The sequence below is a fragment of the Protopterus annectens genome, chromosome 13.part0, assembly GCF_019279795.1.
Source record: "Protopterus annectens isolate FY-2018-M chromosome 13.part0, PAN1.0, whole genome shotgun sequence".
NCBI lineage: Eukaryota > Metazoa > Chordata > Ceratodontiformes > Protopteridae > Protopterus > Protopterus annectens.
In genome coordinates this window covers 1,333,007,175-1,333,034,445 of record NC_056747.1, presented here as the reverse complement: position 1 = coordinate 1,333,034,445, position 27,271 = coordinate 1,333,007,175, and the positions used below count along the sequence as shown (strand labels likewise).

The 27,271-nt window shown below is 38.4% G+C and overlaps 1 protein-coding gene across 1 annotated transcript in view; it reads right to left on the bottom strand.

The window, feature by feature from the left end:
- LOC122788286 (sodium channel protein type 4 subunit alpha-like) overlaps window positions 1-27,271 on the bottom strand; it is a 1,768,016-nt gene that overhangs the window by 1,156,121 nt on the left and 584,624 nt on the right. The gene's annotated exons all lie outside the window — the stretch shown is intronic.

Sequence of the window (27,271 nt, the reverse complement as noted above, 5' to 3'; positions counted from 1 at the left end):
CAGAGCAATAGATCTGCATGGTAAAGGATTTTAGTTCGGGGTCTAATGCTGCAAGGCAGCTTAAATTTCTAAACGCTGTATCAGATTTGTTTCAGCATTTGTATAAAGCTGATGTTGAGGCAGCATGCTTAGTTTGGGGGCCACTGTATCAGATGACAGCTATGGCTAAGATTAGAAGTCTCCCAGGTGCAGTTTATTTCCCTGTCATGGTTTTTTTCATGGGAAATCAAGGTAAAAATTAAAGAGGCTAGACGGGGGATTCATAAAGGTTAGCACAAAGTGTACGCTATATGTACACTTTGTGTATATTTTCTGAATTCAAGAACAGCCCTACTACAATGCCTGTTACACTACATGTGCACTTTGTGATAACCTTTAAGCATCCAACCCTGTATCTGATTATTTGCATATTTAATTGGTGTCTGTTTCATCTCTATGGAGATGGAGAAAAGCCCCTTTTTTACAGAAAAGATCTTATGGTCAGTACTCTTTTTCCAGAGATCAGTTATTAAGAACTAGATCCTACAGGAGTGAATGTGGTTCTATTTATAGTAGGGGGCCATTTAAAGGGTTATATATTTTTTCTGGGCAACCCTTTTACGAAGGCAAAGATACCTTTCTAAACTGCTCTTTACATCCCCCTGTGCAACAGTAATAACACCCAGATACATCTGTATCATGTGGCCTGCATCTCATGATTTCCTCTCACTGGGGACAGAATTTTAAACTTTCTGTGAAACTAGAAAGGCATTTTGACAAATGTGGCAATGACAGGAATATTAGGGACAGATTACAGAGCAGATCTTTTTTTCAAAGCATCTTTTAACATGTTCCTAAACTATCCCAATCTCCTAGAGTGAAAGGAGGTGCTGTTTTGTAAGGGTCTATGTTTGGCTATCGAAAACATAAACCCTCAAATGGCTAAATATTGTATGGAAAACATCAATACAGAACATTACCGAACATCAGTAACTCGAAAATAAATTAATCGAATGGCCTTAGTTAGCCAACAACCAAGAAGTAATCATACCTCTCAACTGTACAGATTTTCACAGAATGTCCTGATTTTGGCCTCATACATTTTGGTCCGTTTTTCATAAAATTGTGTTTTTCTGGCATATTAGTGGTAAATCATTAAAGACTGAAGTTCAAAAATAATGACAGGCATTTGTGTTTCAGACTTCATATCCTTCAGAAAAATTCATGCTAATGCCAAACCTGTTATTCATTCAATTTTCTAAGCTTATAAGAGCAATATTTAAAATTTGTCCCTGTTTTGGGGCCTTAGTCCCACTTTTATTAATGGCTTTGTCCAGATTTCTTTCTCTTAGAGCTTAAGAGGTATGAACGCGATGCATAAGGTAAGTGAAGGAAACCTTTTAAATTTGCCCCATTCCCCAATGTAGTGTGATCTCAGAGTTGGTATATATAGTTGGGGGGGTACTGTGGGGTGTGGGGGCGTGAAGTCCCCCACTTTGGTTGGTTGCATTTGCATTGTTGGCCAAATATAGCCATTCAATTAATTTATTTTTGCAGTTACTCATGTTTGGTAATGTTCTGTATAGATGTTTTCCATATGATATTTAGCCATTCGAGGGTTTATATTTTCGATGCTTGACATGGACAACTCATATCTGAAGCATTGTTTACATTTGAATATTGTGCCGAAAGGCCTTAGAGTGTGTAAATACCCTAACAATGTAATAGAGGGTACTGATTTTTACTATGATTTATTGAACGCATTTGATAAATGTGGTTTTGAAATAATGAGAGCTATAATCAAAAACAATGAAACTGAGATGCAAAAATTACACACTAACATTGAACGTATTAACCAGGGCATAATAAGTGATGTATTGTTTACCGTGGAAGAAGAAAGGAGTAAATATCACAAATTGTTAAAGAACTTAGAGGTTAAATGTGTGGAAGTGCAGAACAGGAAGGTGGGTAAGATTGAGAGGGATATTAACGAATATAAAACTAAAACACATTACCTGAAACCGAAATTTTGGGGAAAGAGAGGTACTGGATATTGGGGTAAAGAACCTCATAATGGTATGGAATGTGATGTTTCCTTTCATACTGAAAACAACCAAGATATGTCTGAATTCCCTCCACTTAGAAGGTCTGAAAGACAAATGGTTAAGGAACCTGTCGTTTACAATACAAAAAACTACAAGGGCAGGGGGGGAGGCCCCAGGGGAGGAAAGAACTAACATGGAACGAGTAGATACTATTATACAGGAAGGTTATAAATGGACATACAAAGATTTCAACATTTACAACTTTTCTAGTATTATTCTTAATAAAACCTTCTTTGAATTGTTCTCTAAAGGTTTTGGTTTTATACCTAGGCAGAGAACCAACATTTTTAAACTACTTGTAGATGTTAAACTATTTATTAGAAAGAAAAACTTGGAACTGTTTTTTAATGGAAAGAAAATCAACATCAAAGGAGATCGTTTAGCCTGCAGAAGCACATTTAATCCACCTTTGCACCCACAACTGAGAAATTTTCAGTTAGCGGTTGAAAGTAAACTAAGAGCCTGTTTGAAACAACACTGTGTGCACCCTAATTTAACTTTGGCGGAACAGAAAATACTAAAGGACATAAGCAATAACAGGAATTTATTTGTGTTGGGTCTGTTATTAAAAGCTGTTCGGGTTACTCCAACTTGACTCGAGGTGCTTTTCTACAAGTTTTTTAAGTAATCATACCTCTCAACTGTACAGATTTTCACAGAATGTCCTGATTTTGGCCTCATACTTTTTGGTCCTTTTTTCATAAAATTGTGTTTTTCCTGGCATATTAGTGGTAAATCATTAAAGACTGAAGTTCAAAAATAATGACAGGCATTTGAATTTCAGACTTCATATCCTTCAGAAAAATTCATGCTAATGCCAAACCTGTTAATCATTCAATTTTCTAAGTTTATAAGAGCAATATTTAAAATTTGTCCCTGTTTTGGGGCCTTAGCCCACTTTTATTAATGGCTTTGTTCAGATTTCTTTCTCTTAGAGCTTGAGAGGTATGAATGCAATGCATAAGGTAAGTGAAGAAAACCTTTTAAATTTGCCCTATTCCCCAATTTAGTGTGATCTCAGAGTTGGTATATATAGTTGGGGGGTACTGTGGGGTGTGGGGGCGTGAAGTCCCCCACTTTGGTTGGTTGCATTTGCATTGTTGGCCAGATATGGCCATTCAATTAATTTATTTTTGCAGTTACTCATGTTTGGTAATGTCCTGTATAGATGTTTTCCATATGATATTTAGCCATTCAAGGGTTTATATTTTCAATAACTGAACATAGAACCGTTTTATAAAAGATTTTTAAAAAGATGGTTATAGAGAGGGTGCCCTCTCATTAAAAAAAACAAAAGGATTTTTCTCAATTTTATTTCTTTTTTCCTAGAAAGAACATATCTATATGTCTATTAGAGCTGCTCATGTACTCAGGTTTACAATTATTTATTGCTCTAGAATAGCACAACAACTGACCTGTATTATAAGGATTCTAGTTCAGTTATAATACCTGTTATTGTTTTATGTTGTTATTTTTATCATGCTACTGTACAGGGTATTTTGTGTAATCTGATGCACAGGTGTTCTTTGATATAATATCTGTTGTTAATGTCCTTTTCAGGCTGCCATTACACCTGACTCCGCTCAGGGGTAATATTCATGTGTATATTGCCGTACTGAATGCATATCAATGTTACTTTTTTGGTTTACTAGTAATCTATACTTGCTGGCGAGGTAACGGCTCATTATTAATGTAGGCTACTGATGCTCTGTGCTGAAAGCTTACATTGTATATATTTTTAAGTCCCATGGGAAAAGGTAACCTAACAGGAGCCCTCTTTACTGACCATAAAATGGGCATTTGAAGCTGTAAATCTCTTATTGTTATACAAGACACTTGCTAACTTCAGCATTAGTGACACAATTCTGACATGGCCCTCTGCAGATGTAGCAGTAACATGTAGCATTAACAAAAAGGCTTTCAGTGTTGGTAATTCTTTAACTGTATGCTTATTAAAGCTTACTTGCATATTACAATCTCAGACAAGCTTACCTGATGGTCATTAAAGCATTGCTACTTAAACACAGAGCAACAGGCACTGCAACAACATGCATTTTCTGAATAAGAAGAAGCATAAATCAACAGTATAAAAATATGACAGAAAACCAGAACATTCTGCAAAATCAAGGACAGATGAAAAGCCACTTTAGTACTTGTGTCTACCTTGGATGAGGGGATACCCTGCACACTTACACTGCATAACTGCTACTTGCCTTGCTTGGACACATCCAGAGTCACTACTTGGGGGAGTGGGGTGCAACAAGTATGTCACAATTTAAAATGTCTCTGGCTGACGGTGATGGTCCTTACACATTTGCCATACCTCTCAACCTCAGAGCAAGAAATCTGGACAAAGTCATGAATAGAAGTGGGACAAAGGCCCAAAAATAAGGACAATTTTTAAATATTGCTCTTATAAACTTAGAAAGATAATAGAACAGTAGGTCTTACATTAGTATGAATTTTCGGAAGGGTATGAAATCTGAAACTCAAATGTCTGTCATTTTCTAACTTCAATCTTTAATGATTTGCCACTAATTTGCCAAAAAACACAATTTTTTGAAAAACAGACCAAAAATGTGATGCAGAAATATAAAATAGCCACACAATACAGCTGGGAACATGTCAAAGAAGGGACACTTTTAATATTAATACTGTTAACTTGAGCAGCTGACAAAATAAGAGAATCTACATGCATTTCTGAAATTAAAAGTAATCTATAACTCTGATCATTATAATTATTTATTAATTGTAAACCCTCCACATTTTCTTCCACATTTGTCATTTTGCCGAGGGATTACTAGGGGGAGAGCAACATTTTGAAGCAAAATCAAGGACAGTTGAGAGGTTTTGATATACCTAATTCTATAAAGCGATTTATTTGCTCATACCTCTCAACCTCTTAATGCAGGAAATCTGGACAAGGCCAGGGGGAACATACAAACAGTACTAAAAATTGCTCTTGTGTAAACTTAGACAGTTGACAGAATAACAGGTCTTGCTTTATCATGAATTTTTGTGAAGGGTATGAAGTCTGAAACTTAGTGTCTGTCATTATTTAGTGACTTAATTCCTAAATGATTTGTCAGAAAACCACAAATGTTATGAGGAACAAACCAAAAATAAGAAGCAAAAAACTAGTAATTCTGCAAAAATCTGTACAGTTGAGAGGTATAGTTCAGCTGGGGCTGGGCTTGCCAACCCTTCCCCCCCTCACAAAATTATGGTAAAAATGGGCTTCCCCCCTGTAGCTATTCCAATGTCCCATTACTTGGCTATTTCACCCCATTTACCATAAACACTGTAATGGGCATACTGCTTTACATCTACAATGATTTGGATTTCATTTAAAAGTGTTATGTTACATTTTACAGCACAAACACTTATAGACATCTGCTAAACAAAGCAATGCAGTTTCACAATGAAAATAGACTTAGCATTAAAACCTCTCTGCCCTACAAACTCACATTCATTGAAACAGCATCAAAACCCACATTCAAAGAAAATACATCTGGCCAGTGGCAGATAAATATTAACTTGGGCTGTTTTCAAATCATAGGCCCCTTGCACAGGAAACATACATGTGTTCTTTGATACACTTTCCTGATTGTATTAAATTATATTCCTTGTATAATACAGTACAGCTGTTAGAGGGCATTTTAAATTTATTGTTTTGAATATTTTTCCAGTAAACAATGAAACAAAATGCATGCACCAATAATGACAAAATTGCCCAATTCAGAACATTTCCATCATAAAAGTCTATTCAAACTTCTATCAGTAAATACGCACAATCTCTGCAGAAGTAAAAGTCATCTAAATAATTCCACATTAAAGAGATCTGTAACTAATGAAGAGGTTGCTGCTAGCACACAACTTTATATTTCATTGTTTCATCTACAAATAAAGTTCCTGTCACTCTTGAGGAATAAATTGCCTATGCTACATTAAAAAAATGATAAGCTAGTAATATTGCAATAGGGAATGGATGGCAAACTGATATCAGGTTCATCGTTACTAGGTATCTCTGCCAAAGAGGACATTCTCAGGACTGCAGAATCCACCCCCTTTAAAAGTACAACACAGTACAGTATCAGTAATGTATCTATATACTGTGGGAGTAGAACCCATAGTTTTCTGCATCAAAAGCAAGTACACTAGCTGTTGTGCTTTTAACAACACAAGCAGCCACAGCATAAGCAGTAATAAACTTTTCTTCAAGCTCTCAGCTCCTTGTAAAATGCATTCAACACTCAACTGTATCTCACAATTCTGAAGCACAAGAAATCTGGAAAAAGCTAAAATGTATTGGGGGGGACAAAAGCCCAAAAACTAGGGAGGGACACATTTTAAACATTGCTTGCATAATCTTGGAAAGTTGCTAGAATAAAATGCTGTGTTACCACCATGCATTTCATTGCCAAGTCTTGAACCCAGGACCCTGTGCACTACAATCAGAACAGCATACTACTATGCCAAATCAGCTATTTCCTGAAAAGCAGGTAGACTGAAACTTAAATGGCTATCATTTAGTGAATTTAGTTCTCACCATAGCTCTCAACTTCTTAGCACAAAGCACCTATACAAAGCCAATAATGGGGGAATAAAGCCCCCAAACATATTCAGTGAATTCAGTTCTCACCATAGCTCTTAACCTGTTAGCACAAAAAACCTGGACAAAGCTAATAATAGGGGAATACAGCCTCAGAAATAGGGACAAATTTCAAATATTGATCTTATAAACAGAAAATTGCTAGAATAAAAGGCCTTGTGTTACCATGTACTTCCTGAAAAATATAAAGTCTGAAATTCAAATGCCTGTCATTATTTAGTGAATTCAAAATCCAGAAATAAAAACATAGATTTTATGAGGAACAGAACAAAAATGAGTCAAACATTTCACAAGTGGTGGTGGGTAGGGAATTCAAGCTCTTGCCACATATTCCCAAGGTACAGGGTTTGAGTCTAGCCACCAGGTATATTTCCTGACTTCCTTCTAGCTACTGCAGCATTTCACAAACACACCTAGGATCTTGACTTGGGAAATGCCACACATGCGTGAGTTTTTTTTTGTTTTTTATTCATTTATTTTCTTTTGTACAGCTGCAGCCCAATAGCATGAGCCACCCCTGTTCTATATGCAGATAAAATGTTACTACTGAAATCAGACAACTCGCTAACCAAACTGCAACAAAGCATTCAAAATTACTTCAGTGACATATGGAATTGGTTAATAAAGCTAGAACACATCATAAACTAAAATAAGATGATGGCCATGCTATCTGTCTCTCAGAAAAGGCTAAAGAGAACTGAAAAGGAAGTACTCTAAACTCATTAGGAATACCACTAAAAACAGTAACACAGTGGCTTTCTCTAGGTATTCTATTTGATTAATATTCCACATTCTCATTTCCTACTTAAGTGCGTTACCACATGTGCTCTTACCCGATTAGACATTGCATACATTGGCTATGGCACCAAAAACAATCACTAATAATTAGAGTAGTGAAATACCACCTTATTTTGCAAAAATATATATTTTACAACTATTGCATGTCAAAAAGTATCATAGCATTAAGATCTAAACATAATAATCTAGATTTCAAATACTGGATGAAATTGACATCATTACTAGGAAAACATGAATAAAGTGAACATGCAGTTGATAACTAATAGTGAAAAAACATTGTGTGAAACCATCTAGGTATTGTGAGTCAAATATTATAGAGTATATATAATTGTAGATAGATTTCTCCCAGGTTTTTACTCTATTTATCATTTTTGGAAAATTAATAAAAATATATTTTGGCAAAAATTGCATAGCTATATTCAAATTTACAACCTTACATTGCATAATAGAATGTTAATGCTGAAAAAAGTATATTGTCTCCTAGTCTTTGAGAAAATCTCAGCACAGAGCACTAATCCCCTGCTAGTCATGATTAACAAAATCTGACCCTTCATTATGACTCTAGCAAGACCCAGGGAACATAATTGCAGTATTTTACAAAAATCTCACTGCATACCAGTCACTCTAAAAGCTATACCCCTCAATGATTACCCACCAACAGTAGGCTAACAATGCAGAATGAAGGATAATTTATTCCCTTCTCTCAAATGTAGGCATACTATTAGACTTTAAATGCCGTCAACTGAGGAAAATACACCAGTACCTCAGAGCATTATAGCTAAGTAAGTCAAAAAAAGCAACGCATTTGCAGAATTCAAAAACAAACTATTACAACAACTGCATCAGCAACAAAAATATCATTAATGGAATGCAGACTAAAATGGTACATATCAGCATATATACAACAGTCAGTGTCTCAAACAGATAAACAGTACAAAGCTGTCACACATCAGCACATATACAAGAGTCGGCATTGAAAAGATACACAGTACAAAGCTGTCACACATCTACATGTATACAACAGTCAACGTCGAACAGACGAACAGTACAAAGCTGTCACACATCTGCATGTATACAACAGTAAGTGTCAAACAGATAAACAGTACAAAGCTGTCACACACCAGCATATATACAACAGTCAGTGATGAACAGATAAACAGTACAAAGTTGTCACACATCAGCATGTATACAACAGTCAGTGTCGCAAAGACAAACAGTACAAAGTTGTCACAAAGCATGTATACAAGAGTCAGTGCTGAACAGATAAAGTTGTCACACATCAGCATGTATACAAGAGTCAGTGCTGAACAGATAAAGTTGTCACACATCAGCATGTATACAAGAGTCAGTGTCGAACAAACAAACAGTACAAAGTGGTCACACATCAGCATGTATAAGACAGTCAGTGTTGAACAGATAAAAAGTACAAAGCTGTCACACATCAGCATGTATACAAGAGTCAGTGTCAAACAGATAAACAGTACAAAGTTGTCACACATCAGAATATATGCAACAGTCAGTGTCTCAAACAGGTAAACACTACAAAGCTGTCACACATCAGCATGTATACAAGAGTCAGTGGTGAACAGATAAACACAGTACAAACCTGTCACACAGCGTATATACAAGAGTCAGTGTCAGGGGTGGGAGGGTGGCATAACGGTTAAGGTGTTTACCTTATAGACACAAGGTGCAGGGTTTGATTCTCACATGGGGTAATTGGCTAGGCTTGAAAAGGCCCACAAGGGTAGTTAGCCTTGTAATAATCTATGAACCTATGAACCTATGAACAGTTAAACAGTACAAAGCTGTCACACATCTGCATGTATACAACAGTCAGTGTTGAACAGATAAACAGTACAAAGTTGTCACACATCAGCATGTATGCAACAATGTTGAACAGACAAACAGTACAAAGTTGTCACACATCAGCATGTATACAAGAGTCAGTGGCAAACAGATAAACAGTACAAAGCTGTCACACAACAGCATGTATACAAGAGTCAGTGTCGAACAGATAAATAGTACAAAGTTGTCACACATCAGCATATATACAACAGTTAGTGTCGCCAACAGATAAACAGTACAAAGCTGTCACACATCTACATGAATACAACAGTCAGTGTTGAACAGATAAACAGTACATAGCTGTCATACATCAGCATTTATACAAGAGTCAGTGTCGAACAGATAAACAGTACAAAGCTGCCACACTTCAGCATGTATTCAACAGTCAGTTTCGAACAGATAAACAGTACAAAGTTGTCACACACCAGCATATATACAACAGTCAGTGTTGAACAGATAAATAGTACAAACCTATCACACATCAGCATGTATACAAGAGTCAGTGTCGAATAGATAAACAGTACAAAGTTGTCACACACCAGCATATATACAACAGTCAGTGTTGAACAGATAAACAGTACAAAGCTGTCACACACCAGCATTTATACAGGAGTCAGTGTTGAACATATAAACAGTACAAAGTTGTCACACATCAGCATGTATACAGCAGTCAGTGTTGAACAGATAAACAGTAAAAAGCTGTCACACATCTGCATGAATACAACAGTCAGTGTTGAACAGATAAACAGTACATAGCTGTCATACATCAGCATTTATACAAGAGTCAGTGTCGAACAGATAAACAGTACAAAGCTGTTACACATCTGCATGAATACAACAGTCAGTGTCGAACAGATAAGCAGTACAAAGCTGTCACACATTAACATGTATTCAGCAGTCATTGTTGAACAGACAAACAGTAAAAAGCTGTCACACAGCATATATATAACAGTCAGTGTTGAACAGATAAACAGTACAAAGCTGTCACACAAGGGCATGTATGCAACAGTCAGTGTTGAACAGAGAAACACTACAAAGCTGTCACACATCACCATGTATACAAGAGTCAGTGTCAAACAGATAAACAGTAAAAAGTTGCCACACATCAGCATATATACAAGAGACAGTGTTGAACAGATAAACAGTACAAAGTCAGTGTTGAACAAACAGTATAAAGTTGTCACACACACCAGCATATATACAACAGTCAATTTCGTACATATAAACAGTACAAAACTGTCACACATCAGCATATATACAACAGTCAGTGTCTCGCAGAGATAAACAGTACAAAGCTGTCACACACCAGCATATATACAACAGTCAGTATTGAACATATAAACAGTACAAAGCTGTCATACATCAGCATATATACAAGAGTCAGTGTTGAACAGATAAACAGTACAAAGCTGTCACACATCAGCATGTATGCAAGAGTCAGTTTTGAACAGATAAACAGTAAAAAGATGTCACACACCAACATGTATACAACAGTCAGTGTTGAACAGATAAACAGTAAAAAGCTGTCACACATCAGCATGTATACAAGAGTCAGTGTCGAACAGATAAACAGTAAAAAGTTGTCACACATCAGCATATAAACAAGAGACAGTGCTGAACAGATAAATTGTAAAAAGCTGTCATACATAAGCATGCATACAACAGTCAGTGCCAAACAGATAAACAGTAAAAAGCTGTCACACACCAGCATGTATACAACAGTCAATGTTGAACAGATGAACAGTAAAAAGCTGTCACTCACGAGCATGTATACAGTAGTCAGTGTTGAACAGATAAATAGTCTAAAGCTGACACACATCAGCATGTATTCAAGAGTCAGTGCTGAACAGATAAACAGTACAAAGTTGTCACAAATCATCATATATACAACAGTCAGAAACAGTACAAAGTTGTCACACATCAGTATGTATACAGCAGTGTCGAACAGATAAACAGTACAAAGTTGTCACACATCAGCATATATACAACAGTCAGTATCGAACAGATAAACATTACAGAGCTGTCACACACCAGCATGTATACAACAGTCTGTGTTGAACAGATAAACATTACAAATCATCATATATACAACAGTCAGAAACAGTACAAAGTTGTCACACATCAGCATGTATACAGCAGTGTAGAACAGATAAACAGTACAAAGTTGTCACACATCAGCATATATACAACAGTCAGTATCGAACAGATAAACATTACAGAGCTGTCACACACCAGCATGTATACAACAGTCTGTGTTGAACAGATAAACATTACAAAGCTGTCACACATCAGCATGTATACAACAGTCAGTGTTGAACAGATAAACAGTACAGAGCTGTCACACACCAGCATTATACAAGAGTCAGTGTTGAACAGATAAATAGTCTAAAGCTGACACACATCAGCATGTATACAACAGTCAGTGTTGAACAGATAAACAGTAAAAAGCTGTCACACATCAGCATGTATACAAGAGTCAGTGTCGAACAGATAAACAGTAAAAAGTTGTCACACATCAGCATATATACAAGAGACAATGCTGAACAGATAAATAGTAAAAAGCTGTCATACATAAGCATGTATACAACAGTCAGTGCCAAACAGATAAACAGTAAAAAGCTGTCACACACCAGAATGTATACAACAGTCAATGTTGAACAGATGAACAGTAAAAAGCTGTCACTCACGAGCATGTATACAGTAGTCAGTGTTGAACAGATAAATAGTCTAAAGCTGACACACATCAGCATGTATTCAAGAGTCAGTGCTGAACAGATAAACAGTACAAAGTTGTCACAAATCATCATATATACAACAGTCAGAAACAGTACAAAGTTGTCACACATCAGTATGTATACAGCAGTGTCGAACAGATAAACAGTACAAAGTTGTCACACATCAGCATATATACAACAGTCAGTATCGAACAGATAAACATTACAGAGCTGTCACACACCAGCATGTATACAACAGTCTGTGTTGAACAGATAAACATTACAAAGCTGTCACACAACAGCATGTATACAACAGTCAGTGTTGAACAGTTAAACAGCAAAAAGCTGTCATATACATATGTAAAGTCCATCTTCCTGTTTTAACATCTCGATGTTGCATTTCTTCTACAAAAGAAAATGTAAACAGCCTAAACCATACTTTTGTAACTGCTTGAAGTTGTGATGATTTAATCATACAATGAACTATGTCATCTCTCTCTATTTTATTCTTCACAATATATACGGTCCGGTAACTGCAAAAGCAATGGTTGGGACAGTAACAATCAGACTGGAACTCTGATGCCATCTCTTTCATTTCCTTTAATATATGTATTTTCAATTAAAATTCTAATTAACCTCCAAAAGTTAGGAGTATTGTTAGCCATCCATAATGTACTTATGACCTGATTTGGCTTTCTGGAGGTATTACTTTTAGTACTATTTTGAGCATTTCGCTGAATAGAAGTTACAACCGTTATATTTTTGGTGCCAAAAAGTGTTGCATTAAGTTTAAACTGATTCAGATGGCGGGCGGGTTTTTCACAGACAGCGTTTCCTCTGGTTCCATCCAAAAAAAAGGGAACACCCATATGGGTGGTTCCTCTGGTTCCCTGTAAAAAGGGTACACCCATATAGGGATGGTCCTCATTGGTAATGCACCCACAAATTTCTGTAATAAATAAATGCACCTGAAACTTTCTGACTCATAACAGTGTGCTTGTCAGCCTCCAATAAACATAAGAAGATGAAGATGAAGAAAAAGAAGATGAAGTGGCATTTGTGTCTTATTTCTATTTTTATTTATTTTGGCTTTGCTTTTATTAATTGTTTTACAATTTGCCTTTGCTTTGATTTATGGCTTGGTTGATTTTTTTTTTTATTGAGTGCAATTTATTCAAAGGTCTGGAAATTATCTGCCATACTTTGCAAGCTGTAAAAGTATTTTAAGGGATTCAACACCATGTAGCAGTAACTCCCAGAGGATTCCCTCCTAGGAAAGGGTCAGGGTTACTTTCAGTTTGTTTAGATAAAGACAACAAGGAATCAGGATCCCTACTGACAGAGGAAGTGCCTCCTACTAATTCACTAGCAGGTTTATTGCCTCTTCTCAAGACTATGTATTTCCAAATGTGCTTTCTATGCTAAGTGTTTCCTACTGAATGTCATATCATTAACTGTTTATCTAATGTTTGTATGTTGCTGCTACCTACTTAACCTGGGTAAGGGCTCAAAAGGTTCTGTGAACCAGCCTACAAACCTGATTAACAAAATAACTCAATAAATAAACAGATTAGTGGAGACATTTTCTAAACTTTATCAGCTTAAATAGGCATTTGAAAATTAGAAAGCTCAAAATGGTAACCCTTCAGTTCATTACCTTCTGTAATGCGATATGGACTGCTGTCCTGAATTTGAAGAATGGTTACTGGCATGTTTCATCGTTTAAATTACAGAAGGATCTCTCAGCTTCCAAGTAGGGAACCGACATTTTTCAATCCAAAGTACTTTAATTTGATCTGGTCTAATCTGAGCTGTCAGAGTTTTGTTGCAGATTCCTAGTTGTAGCAATTCTAGCATTTAGAACAAAATGATTCATACGTATCCCATTCTAGATGACAGCATCATCCAGGTGCAGTATTCAGTAGATGGACTGCTAGCAGATGATTTTCCCATTCCAGTGCTCCTTGTGTGTCAGTCAACAAGTCAGATATTGTCTCCTTTCTGTTCCAGTTTTCTCTAGAAACTATGAGATACAGAGTGCAAGAGAAGGTCTTTTAGATGCACAAAAGGATATGGAGCACGTCATTCCTGTTTTACTTGACTGCAATTCAGTTCAGGTTATCAGATAGACAACAAATCCCTTGCTGTTTTCAGACACATCAGTTGGCATTAGAATGTTGTAGAATTCCATGCTCTATATGAAAACATTTTAGCATAATCTGAGGGATCTTTAGGGTCAGTAAGATGAATTTTGAGCCCAGCCACTGAAACTGACTCCTCTATTAATCAAGGAACTGAACTGGAGGCTGTTTTTGGCCCATCTGAATCTGGCTGTTTCTTTTTTTTCTTCTACTTCTTTAACCTAATTTTTGATGACCAGTGAAACATAGTCTCGCTAGGTAGCTCACTCAATTTTTGGCAGTTCAGGAGATATAAAGATATAATCTCCATCATGGGTGTTATTGTCTGGCAGTTAGAATAGAGGATTAATGCTATGAACTGCTAACAAGGTACTAACAGTGGTACAGGGCTTGATTCCCTTAGCCTTCTTTTGCCTACTGTGTGACCCTGAGCAAGTCACCAGACAGTGTTTTGGTGCAAGTGGATATTTTTGCTAGGCTCCGTGATGGCATCCTGGACTGCATGCCTAGCAACTACCTATGAATATACAAACTTACATCAATCAAAAGAGATGCCTACTATATTTTTTGATTCAGACACAGATGAGAGCTCAGTTTCTCATTTTCCCTGTGGTGGTTTCTTTTTCTCTGAGACAATTTCCAGAATGTCCCACTGTTTTCCGTGGGAGAACACTGACATTTCTCAGTCCCTCAGAAAATACTATGAGCTGTTAGGGAAAGAATTTCCAGAACTTTCACCCGTTCCCCAAATTCTTTCAGCTCTGGAGGATGAGTGTGTTATTACCTGCAATTTTACTGACAGTGAACCTGCTGCCCATTTAAAGGCAGCAAGAACGTATAAACTTCCTCAGTCTTTTAAGTTTTTATACACTATTCCCATAACTGGATTGCGGTGGTGGTTCTGCATTAGCGTTGTCGCCTCACAGTAAGACGTTGTCCTGTTCGATTCTCAGCTAGAGCGTCTTCTGTGTGGAGACATGAGTGAATGGGCATGCCTTCGTTGAAGGATGTGCATCAGGGCTGACAACTCAGCACGTAAAAATCCACTGCCAATCATTAGCGGACTGGAGTTCCGCTGTGGTGACCCCTAACCGGGAAAAGCCGAAAGACACAACATACACTATTCCCATAACTGACTCAGCAGCTACAGCTTTAATTAATCCTACTGCTGCTAAACATTTGGTTAATTATAATCAGAATCCTTCTGACAAGGATGGAAGGATTATTGAGAAGTATGGAGAAAAAAAAATGCATGTATCTGAAACTTTGATTTTCAGAAATTTGAATTGTCAGTCTCCCCGGGCCTCCGCTGAAAATTGGCTTTGTTCCAAATTGGACTTTCCCGGTAAACAAACTTTAAATAAATAAATAAATATGTTAAAGTTTATTATGACTAATTGTGAAATTATGAGGAAGACAAGTGTAAGAAGGAGAGAGAGAGAGTGAGAGACTGTTAAGGGTGGAGAAGTAGTTAAATAAGAAAAAGGCCTTGAGGTTGTAGCAAAAGGGAAAGTAAATAAAAAAATGAACAGTATAGTACCTAAAAGAAGACTTTGAATTTTGATCTATTAGTGCTCTCATATGTAGACACAGTTAGTATAATGTTTAAGGTTTTTACCTCCCCTGCACAATGTGCAAGGTTCAATCCTGACCTCAGGCCAATGCCTGCACAGAGTTTACATGTTCTCTATATGTCTCTGTGCGGTTACTCTCACCTCCCAAAAATATGCTTAGTCTGGCAATCTCAATGTTGTTTGTAGCAGCACAGATTTTAGATAATGCCTATTGAGGAAGAGATGTGAAAACCAACAGCTTTGAGCATCAGCTCTGGTGCACAGTATCCTCTAGACAGGAGTTCACAGGTTACAGACTGTACACCATGTCAGGGCTAGCCACTCGAAGTTGCACAAACTGGCTCTAGGTGATTTGGTTCTGTTGATGAATGTCACCAAAATAAAAATTAGCATGGGTATTTGTTGGTGAGGAACTGACCTATTTCAACCTATGGCAGGGACTCATGCTAAGAGCAGAAGAGGTCTAGGTGTCCCTGCTGGCTACTGTGTGCCTGCCATGAAGCCCAGAATATCTGGGTCAATAAGCTTCTGGCCAGTCAATGTCCAGTTGCCCAGTTTGGGTTACCTGGGATAGCTCTGTTGAACAAAAGCTGGATATAAAATCAATCAATATTCTAAACACAAACTATGAATTGCTGCATTCAGTATAGGTTCACTGACAGGACGTGGCTTGGAAGGTGATGGTAGTTTGAAGGAGGCTGGACAGCCTCAGTATCCAGGAGACAAGATGTAAAGACAGTGCAGCAAAGTCACTTGTCTTGGGATCCAGAGTTACTATTCAGGAGGAGGACAGACTTGAAATGGTGTGGGAATTGGGGTGAGGGAGAGTCTTCAGACATCAGTGATGGATGTCATCAGAATTAATGACAGACTAATGGCAATCAGACTCCAGCCTAATGACAAGGCAGTATTCAGTTTGTGTTTATAATGAGGGTCCTAAATGCATATATCGAGACAAACAGAACAGAATACATGAATCCATATGGGTGGAGCAACAGGAATGTAGAAGGAGAGGCTATTCTAAACTTCTGTCTGGCAAATGGCTTGATGGTGGCCAGCACATGATTCAACAAGAGACAGACGGTTATAAGGTCACATACAAGAGTTGCCAACATGCAGCTCAGGTAGGCTCCATCCTAGTAAGGAAAGGGCAATGAGGTAAAATCAATGATTGCATTGATCCCCACCGAAAGAGTCGTCCAACAGCATAAACCACTGGATGTCACATCACAATCAGCTTCAGGTAAGGCTTTTTAAGGTCAACAGAGACTAGGCTGAAGACCTGGAGATTGGCCGGAGAGAAAGCATGAGAATTTAAGGAAATGCTTAGGGCTATAGTAGCTCACGAAGAAGAGGAAATAGGTGAAGGTGAAGAATGGCACCATCTCAAAACAGCATGTGTGAGGACTATAGAAGAGATAAGTGGTCGACTCAGGTATGGAAAGAGGGTACATAAGTAAAGCTGGTGGTGGAATGCAGAAGTCCAGGAAGTCAGCAAAAGAAAGAAGGAGTGCAGGAAGAAGTGGGAGATAGAAAAGACTGGCCAGGCTAGGAAGGACTACTGGTTGACTAATACAATACTAAGACAAGAGTTTGCAAAATGAAGGACAAGGCATCAGAGACACTCTAGCAGCTTCTGGAAAGTGATCCAGTTGATGGCTCAAAGAAAGTCTATCAATTTGCAGGGCAAAGACAGAAGGGTAAATTTTATTTATTTTATTTTTATTTTACATTTGTTGACTGGGCTAGTCTAACTGCATACATGTCCATTTTCAGTAGAGGCCCGGGGAGATAAGCTCCACTATAATCTACATATATATGAGACAGACAAAAAGTACAAAAAAAAAACAATCTAAAATACATAAACTTGAAAATATCCTTCAACAAGTTGATTTATACAGAAACTAAATTCTACTGTGTATGCATACAATGTTTAGCAAGGCAAAAATACAGTAATGTTACCATGAGAAAGTCTTAGATAATTTATCAAGAGGGGAGTGAGAGGATGAATTTACTAAATTCAGCAAGGTGGGTGAGCAGAGGAGAGATGTAGAAAAAGGTAATACTGGGGGCGTAGTCTGGGTTAGTACATGGACATAGCCATTGTGATTTTAGTTGAATTTTTAGTTGTTTTTTAAAGAGTGGGAATGATGAGAGAGATGTCAGTTTACTGGGAAGCTTGTTCCAAATCTTCCCCACTGAGTTTGAGAAAAGAGAGTTACCTGCCTTATTGTGGGATTTCTGAATGGTTACCAGTAGTTTATTTGCAGATCGAAGGGTAGTAAGGTTTGTGTAGGGCGAGATGAGATTTTTGAGAATAGGAGTATTATTAGGTTGGTACAGAATATTATGGGTAATGGAGAGTTGTTGAAATTCTAGCTGGTTATTTAGTTCTAGCCAACCTAGAAGATTTAGACAGTGATGAGTTCTAAATGGGGACCCTGTAGCAAACCTGGCAATATTGTTATAAGAAGTGATGAATTTGTTTAGGTTGCTTTTGGAAAGATTAGTAAAAATAGGTGAGTCATAGAGGAGGGTGGAGGAAGATGGGTCTGGGCAATAGTAGCTCTAGCATCTGGGGTGAGAAAGGGTTTTATCCTATACAAGGATCCAAGTTTTCTGTTTACAGTTTTAATAGTAGCATTAATATGTGAGTCGAAGTTGAGGTTGTTATCAATTATTACGCCTAAGAGTTTGGTAGTTGGGTCAGGAGCTATAATTGTGCCATCGATGGATGTAATAGAGAAATGTATTGGGGTGGATTTTATAGTAGGAGTGAGAAGTAGTTTGGTTTTTTTGGCGTTTAGGAGTAGACAACGTTGTTGGAACCAGTTTTTTACTAGGTTAAATACTGTTTGGGTGATGGAGTGCAGTTCAGATGAGGTGGAAGTTTTACAAATCAAAGTGGAGTCATCTGCATATTGCATGCAGGTGGGTAGAGGTAATATAGTGGAAAGGTCGTTAATGAATATGGAGAAAAGTAGGGGTCCCAGGATCGATCCTTGTGGGACACCAAAGGTAATAGGGAGATGTTTGGATAGGTAAAAAAGATACACATCAGAAGCCCCTCATAAAGGATGAAAGCAACCACCTTCTCAACAGTTCACAGGACATCAAAGGCAGATGGAAGGAGTAATTTAGCAGCTTCTGAATGAAAAACCTCACAGAAACTGTACTGAACCAGACACAGCCTAAGATGAAAGAAGAGGAGTTCGCCCTTGAAGAACTGAGAACAGCACTAAGGAAAATGAAGTCAGGGAAAGGACCAGCCTCAGATGAGGTCACAGGAGTCTACTTCATGTTGTCAAAGGCCGACAATATCGAAACTGATATTGTTGGCACCAGATTAGCAAAAGCAAAAAACATTGAATGTTTAAATGGAAATCTACATAAGGGGAGATTTCCATTTAGTTCAATGTAGTGCGGTCTCTGAGTGTGTATATTTAAGTAGGGGGTATGGGGGGTGCATCCCCACACCTGCGGGGTGCAGGGGGGCTTGCCCCCTGCTTGCAAAGGTAAGTTTTTATTTATTTTTGTTTTTAGGCATTTTTTTTTTATCTTTCGATGTTTCAGAATTCGATGATATGGTGTCAACCATATCAGATTCGATATTCTGAAACTTCGATAAGATAATATAGATGCGGTCGCAGCAGATATAACCAAGATGTCGGTTGAGTAAGGGGAGAAATTACTTCTGAGGGTATTCATAGCAGTATGGAGAGAAAGGCATTTCCCAAAATACATGGTGAATAAGCTTACTAGTGCCATTGTACAAGAACAAAGGGGACATTCATAACTGTGGACATTATAGAGGTATGAAACTCTTGTAAAACTGCATGAAAGTTCTGGAGAGAGTTATTGAAAACCACATACACAGAGTAGTAGAAAGTAAGATGGAAGATGAGCAGTTCAGATTCAGATCATAATGCAGGATGACTGACTCGATATTTGCAGAGAAATGAATAGTTGAGAAGAAGCTATAGATAAGGAAAGTGTTCAAATGGGCATTCCTAGAGTTGGAGAAAGCATATGACAAGGTTCCAAGAAAGCTAATTTGGGAAGTCCTGTGGTGGTTCAAGGTCCCAGAAACATTGGTTGAATTGGTGCAGGCTATGTATAAGGACAGAATGACAGAAGTATGAACAATATTTGGACTTACAGAGGTGTTTCTAGTTGGAGTGGGTATGCATCAGGGTTTAGCTCTGAGCCCACTGCTTTTCATACTGGTGATGGACTACATCAGAAACTGTTTAGTTGGGGCATATCAGTAAAGATGCTGTATGAAAGTGATGTGATATTACAGGGAAACTTTGAACAAGAACTTCATCAAATGAGAGCGGAATGGAATGCAAGACCAAAGACACATGGGATAATGGTATTACATGGGAGAAATCAAACAAAACTGAGAACTGCGATAGAAGAGAAAATGGTGGAACAGATTAACAGCTTCAAGTACCTGGGAAGTATGGTTGAAGAGAAAGAAAGTCTTCATGAGGTCAAAGCTAGAAACAGATAGGGTACAGCCAACTGGCACAGAGTATCAGGGGCAGCGCATGACAGAAGAATGCCAAAGAAGCTGAAAAATAAGGTGTACAAACAGTGGTGCAATGAGCACTACAATATGGGGCAGAAACCTGGGCAATGAAGGTAGAGGTGATGTAGGATGCACACTGTGGGACTGACAAAGAAATGAAGACATCAGAGCAGAAGTCAAAGTAGCTTCAATTGGAGAGGAAGTCAAATAGAACAAATTTTGGTGGTTTGGGCCGATTTACAGACAAGCAGAAGACAACCTGATGAAGAATATTTAAGATAGACAGGAAGAAGGCAAGAGGAAAAAAGAGCATCCAGCAAAGAGATGAATGGATTGTGTTAGAGAAGACCTGCAACAGTCAGGCATGACTGTCAAAGAAGGGAGGACAGTGGCCTTGAATCGAAAAAGATGGTGACAGTTGACACAACACCCTGACCCTATATAGAAAATTGGTAAAAGGGGATTGGTGATAATGATAAGTGCCCCCATTATTAAAAAAAATCAAAGATGGGATGGTACAGCATTTTCATGAATTATGCATGACAGGTTCAGATTTTTTAAAATATGAAATATGTCATGCTTCCAATTGCAACTGCAAGAGAGCTAAAAGAGCTTTTACTGGTAGTGGTCTTTGGTCATCGATTGATAGGTTCACAGGCTGCTACTAAGCTTATGGCCAAAGAGACCATCGAGAAGCTCAGCCACATCACCCAGAGCTCTGAAAGACTTGCATTGTCCCCATTTAAGTTGATTTCCCTTGCATACCCCATGTGGAAATTGACCATCACCCATCTTGTCATTCATACTGGTATTAAAGGTTACTAGGGATGTACTCTTCTTAATATTTAAAGGCAGCCTGTTCCTCAAACAATGAATATATTGAGCTAGGTATCTGTGAAACCATTTGATGATGTTGATGTTGTTATATCAGTTTAGGTCTTTAGAGCAGGTGTTTCCTTTGCCAAATGTTAAGAATGCTGGGTCATTCATAGTACAGAAGGCAAAGTAAATATTACCTCTCAAGAGTCTGTATGAAACTGAGAAGATGGAAAAGGCTTTTAATCTATCAGACACAAGATCTTTTTGGTGAGGAAACATTGAAATCATTTGTGCTGGTTTAAGTGCTTAACAAGTTACATGCCAAAAGGGGGCGCTATGTTCAATGATAGCACTAATACAAGAGCAATAAGGGGGCGCTGTGTTCAATGATAGCGCTAATTCAAGAGCAATAATGGGGGCTGTATTTAATGATAGCACAAATACTAGAGCAATAAGGGGGCGCTGTGTTTAATGATAGCACTAATACAAGAGCAATAAGGGGCGCTGTGTTCAATGATAGCACTAATACAAGAGCAATAAGGGGGGCTTTGTTTAATGATAGCACAAATATAAGAGCAATAAGAGGGCTGTGTTTAGTGATAGCACATATACAAGAGCAATTAGGGGGTGCTGTGTTCAATGATAGCACTATTACAAGAGCAATAAGGGGGCATTGTGTTCAATGATAGCACTAATACAAAAGCAAGAAGGGGCACTGGGTTCAATGATAGCACTAATACAAGAGCAATAAGGGGCACTGTGTGCAGTGATAGCACTAATACAAGAAGATAAGTGGGGTGCTGTGTTCAATGATAGCACTAACACAAGAGCAATAAGGCGACACTGAGTTCAATGATACCACTAATAAAAGAGCAATAAGGGGCCGCTGTGTTCAATGATAGCACTAATACAAGTGCAAAAATGGGGGCGCTGTGTTTAATGAAAGCAGTAATATAAGAGCAAAACAGGGGCGCTGTGTTCAATGATAGCACTAATACAAGAGCAATAAGGGGGCACTGTGTTCAATGATAGCACTAATACAAGAGCAATAAGGGGGCACTGTGTTTAATGCAAGCACTAATAAAAGAGCAATAAGGGGGCGCTGTGTTCAACAATAGCACTAATACAAGAGCAATAAGGAGGGGCCGTGTTCAATGATAGCACTAATACAAGAGCAATAAGGGGGCACTGTGTTTAATGATAGCACGTATAAAAGAGCAAAAAGGGGGCACTGTGTTTAATGATAGCACGTATAGAAGAGCAAAAAGGGGGTGCTGTGTTCAATGATAGCACTAATACAAGAGCAATAAGGGGGAGCTGTGTTCAGTGATAGCACTAATACAAGAGCAATAAGGGGGCACTGTGTTTAATGACAGCACTAATGCAAGAGCAATAAGGGGGCACTGTGTTTAATGATAGCACTAATGCAAGAGCAATAAGGGGGTGCTATGTTCAATGTCAGCACAAATGCAAGAGCAATAAGGGGGCACTCTGTTCAATGATAGCACTAATACAAGAGCAATAAGGGGGAGCTGTGTTCAATTATAGCACTAATACAAGAGAAAAAAGGGGGCGCTGTTTTTAATGATAGCACTGTGTTCAATGATAGCACTAATACAAGAGCAATAAGGGGGCACTGTGCTTAATGATAGCACTACAACAAGAGCAATAAGGGGGCGCTGTGTTTAATGATAGCACTAATACAAGAGCAATAAGGGGCACTGTGTTCAATGATAGCACTAATACAAGAGCAATAAGGGGTGCTGTGTTCAATGATAGCACTAATACAAGAGCAATAAGGGGGCACTGTGTTTAATGATAGCACTGCTACAAGAGCACTAAGGGGACACTGTGCTTAATGATAGCACTACAACAAGAGCAATAAGGGGGTGCTGTGTTTAATGATAGCACTAATACAAGAGCAATAAGGGGGCACTGTGTTCAATGATAGCACCAATACAAGAACAATAAGGGGGTGCTGTGCTCAATGATAGAACTAATACAAGAGCAATAAGGGGGCGCTGTGTTCAATGATAGCACCAATACAAGAACAATAAGGGGGTGCTGTACTCAATGATAGAACTAATACAAGAGCAATAAGGGGCACTGTGTTCAATGACAGCACTAATACAAGAACAATAAGGAGGTGCTGTGTTCAATGATAGCACTAATAAAAGAGCAATAAGGGGCACTGTGTTCAATGATAGCACTAATACAAGAGCAATAAGGGGGCTGTGTTCAATGATAGCACTAATACAAGAGCAATAAGGGGGCGCTGTGTTTAATGATAGCACTAATACAAGAGCAATAAGGGGCACTGTGTTCAATGATAGCACTAATGCAAGAGCAATAAGGGGGGCTGTGTTTAATGATAGCACTCATACAAGAGCAATAAGGGGGGCTGTGTTTAATGATAGCACGTATACAAGAGCAATAAGGGGGCACTGTGTTCAATGATAGCACTAATACAAGAGCAATAAGGGGGCGCTGTGTTCAATGATAGCACTAATACAAGAGCAATAAGGGGCGCTGTGTTCAATGATAACACTAATACAAGAGCAATAAGGGCGCTGTGTTTAATGATAGCACTAATACAAGAGCAATAAGGGGGCACTGTGTTCAATGATAGCACTAATACAAGAGCAATAAGGGGGGGCTTCTGTTTAATGATAGCACAAATACAAGAGCAATAAGGGGGGCTATGTTTAGTGGTAGCATGTATACAAGAGTAATTAGGGGGCACTGTGTTCAATGATAGCACTATTACAAGAACAATAAGGGGGCACTGTGTTCACTGATAGCACTAATACAAGAGAAATAAGGCGGCACTGAGTTCAATGATAGCACTAATATAAGAGCAATAAGGGGTGCTGTGTTCAATGATAGCACTAATACAAGAGCAATAAGGGGGCGCTGTGTTCAATGATAGCACTAATACAAGAGCAATAAGGGGGTGCTGTGTTCAATGATAGCACTAATACAAGAGCAATAAGGGGCTGTGTTCAATGATAGCACTAATACAAGAGCAATAAGGGGCACTGTGTTTAATGATAGCACTAATACAAGAGCAATAAGGGGGCACTGTGTTCAATGATAGCACTAATACAAAAACAATAAGGGGTGCTGTGTTTAATGATAGCACTAACACAAGAGCAATAAGGGGGCGCTGTGTTCAATGATAGCACTAATACAAGAGCAATAAGGGGGCGCTGTGTTTAATGATAGCACTAATACAAGAGCAATAAGGGGGCGCTGTGTTCAATGATAGCACTAATACAAGAGCAATAAGGGGGCGCTGTGTTCAATGAAAGCACTAATACAAGTGCAATAAGGAGGGGTAGTGTTCAATGACAGCACTAATACAAGAGCAATAAGGGGTGCTGTGTTCAATGATAGCACTAATACAAGAGCAATAAGGAGGGGCTGTGTTCAATGATAGCACTAATACAAGAGCAATAAGGGGGCACTGTGTTTAATGATAGCACGTATAGAAGAGCAAAAAGGGGGCGCTGTGTTCAATGATAGCACTAATACAAGAGCAATAAGGGGGAGCTGTGTTCAGTGATAGCACTAATACAAGAGCAATAAGGGGGCACTGTGTTTAATAACAGAATAACGCAAGAGCAATAAGGGGGCGCCATGTGTCACGATAGCACTAATGCAAGAGCAATAAGGGGGTGCTGTGTTCAATGATAGCACTAATACAAGAGCAATAAGGGGGCACTGTGTTCAATGATAGCACTAATACAAGAGCAATAAGGGTGCTGTGTTCAATAATAGCACTAACACAAGAGCAAAAATGGGGGAGCTGTGTTCAATGAAAGCAGTAATACAAGAACAAAACGGGGGCGCTGTGTTCAATGAAAGCACTAATAGAAGAGCAATAAGGGGACGTTTTGTTCAATGATAGCACTAATACAAGAGCAATAAGGTGGCACTGTGTTTAATGATGGCACGTATAGAAGATCAAAAAGGGGGCGCTGTGTTCAATGATAGCACTGATACAAGAGCAATAAGGGGGCACTCTGTTTAATGACAGAATAATGCAAGAGCAATAAGGGGGCGCCATGTTTCATGATAGCCCTAATGCAAGAGCAATAAGGGGGTGCTATGTTCAATGATAGCACTAATGCAAGAGCAATAAGGGGGCACTGTGTTCAATGATAGCACTAATACAAGAGCAATAAGGGGGCGCTGTGTTCAGTGATAGCACTAATACAAGAGCAATAAGGGGGGCTGTGTTTAATGATAGCACTATTACAAGAGCAATAAGGGGGCGCTGTGTTTAATGATAGCACTAATACAAGAGCAATAAGGGGGCTGTGTTTAATGATAGCACTAATACAAGAGCAATAAGGGGCACTGTGCTTAATGATAGCACTAATACAAGAGCAATAAGGGCAGCTGTGTTCAATGATAGCACTAATACAAGAGCAATAAGGGGGTGCTGTGTTCAATGATAGCACTAATACAAGAGCAATAAGGGGGCACTGTGTTCAATGATAGCACTAATACAAGAGCAATAAGGGGTGCTGTGTTCAATGATAGCACTAATACAAGAGCAATAAGGGGCACTGTGTTTAATGATAGCACTAATACAAGAGCAATAAGGGGGTGCTGTGTTTAATGATAGCACTAATACAAGAGCAATAAGGGGGTGCTGTGTTCAATGATAGCACTTATTTTTAAAATCGTTTTTTTTTCTTAAAACTTGCATTTTATCTGTCTCTGGCCTAGCACTCAAGTGTGGGGTCATTTACTGCACTGTTCTAACTTGTTGATACTTGTGAACCTCTGCTTTCCTTAAAAAAAAAAAAAAAAAAATCTTGCTTTTTTCCACTTTTCTGAGATTTAAAAAAGTTCAGTTACAGATTTGCTGTTCTGAACTGTTTGTAAGTTTCTTGGAGGCCATTGTTTGCGTGGGCTAAAGGGAAGTCTCTGTGTTCATCAGTGGCAGTGATAAACATTGAGCAGCCTGCCTGCCCCTGTGGGAGTGGTTACTGCCTTGAAACTGTAGTTTTATTGGCTATTTTGGGTCAATTCCTAACTCCTTGATCTTCCTCTTTTAAAACCCGATTGCCTCGTGGTTTTGGCATCATTTTGGACTTGTTGGCTGTTGGTGAAGCACCCACCAAGAGGAGAAAACGCTGTGAGAAGAAAGGAGCCACTTTTGAGATTTTAAGTATTTTGCTTCAGATTATTTGTTACGTTTTTCTGCATTGCCGCCTACTTTTGAGCATTTTCTGGCTTGTTAAATTTGATTTATGTGTATGATAGCACTAATACAAGAGCAATAAGGAAGCACTGTGTTTAATGTTAGGACTACAACAAGAGTAATAAGGGGGTGTTGTGTTTAATGATAGCACTAATACAAGAGCAATAAGGGGGCACTGTGTTCAATGATAGCACTAATACAAGAGCAATAAGGGGCACTGTGTTCAATGATAGCACTAATACAAGAGCAATAAGGGGGGCTTCTGTTTAATGATAGCAAAAATACAAGAGCAATAAGGGGGGCTGTGTTTAGTGATAGCACATATACAAGAGCAATAAGGGGGCGCTGTGTTCAATGATAGCACTAATACAAGAGCAATAAGGGGGCGCTGTGTTCAATGATAGCACTAATACAAGAGCAATAAGGGGGCACTGTGTTCAATGATAGCACTAATACAAGAGCAATAATGGGGGCACTGTGCTCATTGAAAGCAGTAATACAAGAGCAAAAATGGGGCAATGTGTTCAGTGATAGCACTAATACAAGAGCAATAAGGGGGCTGTGTTCAATGATAGCACTAATACAAGAGCAATAAGGGGCACTGTGTTCACTGATAGCACTAATACAAGAGCAATAAAAGGGTGCTATGTTCAATGAAAGCAGTAATACAAGAGCAATAAAAGGGCGCTGTGTTCAATGATAGCACTAATACAAGAGCAATAAGGGGGGCTGTGTTCAATGATAGCACTAATACAAGAGCAATAAGGGGCACTGTGTTCAATGATAGCACTAATACAAGAGCAATAAAAGGGTGCTATGTTCAATGAAAGCAGTAATACAAGAGCAATAAAAGGGCGTTGTGTTCAATGAAAGCACTAATACAAGAGCAATAAGGGGGGCTGTGTTCAATGATAGCACTAATACAAAAGCAA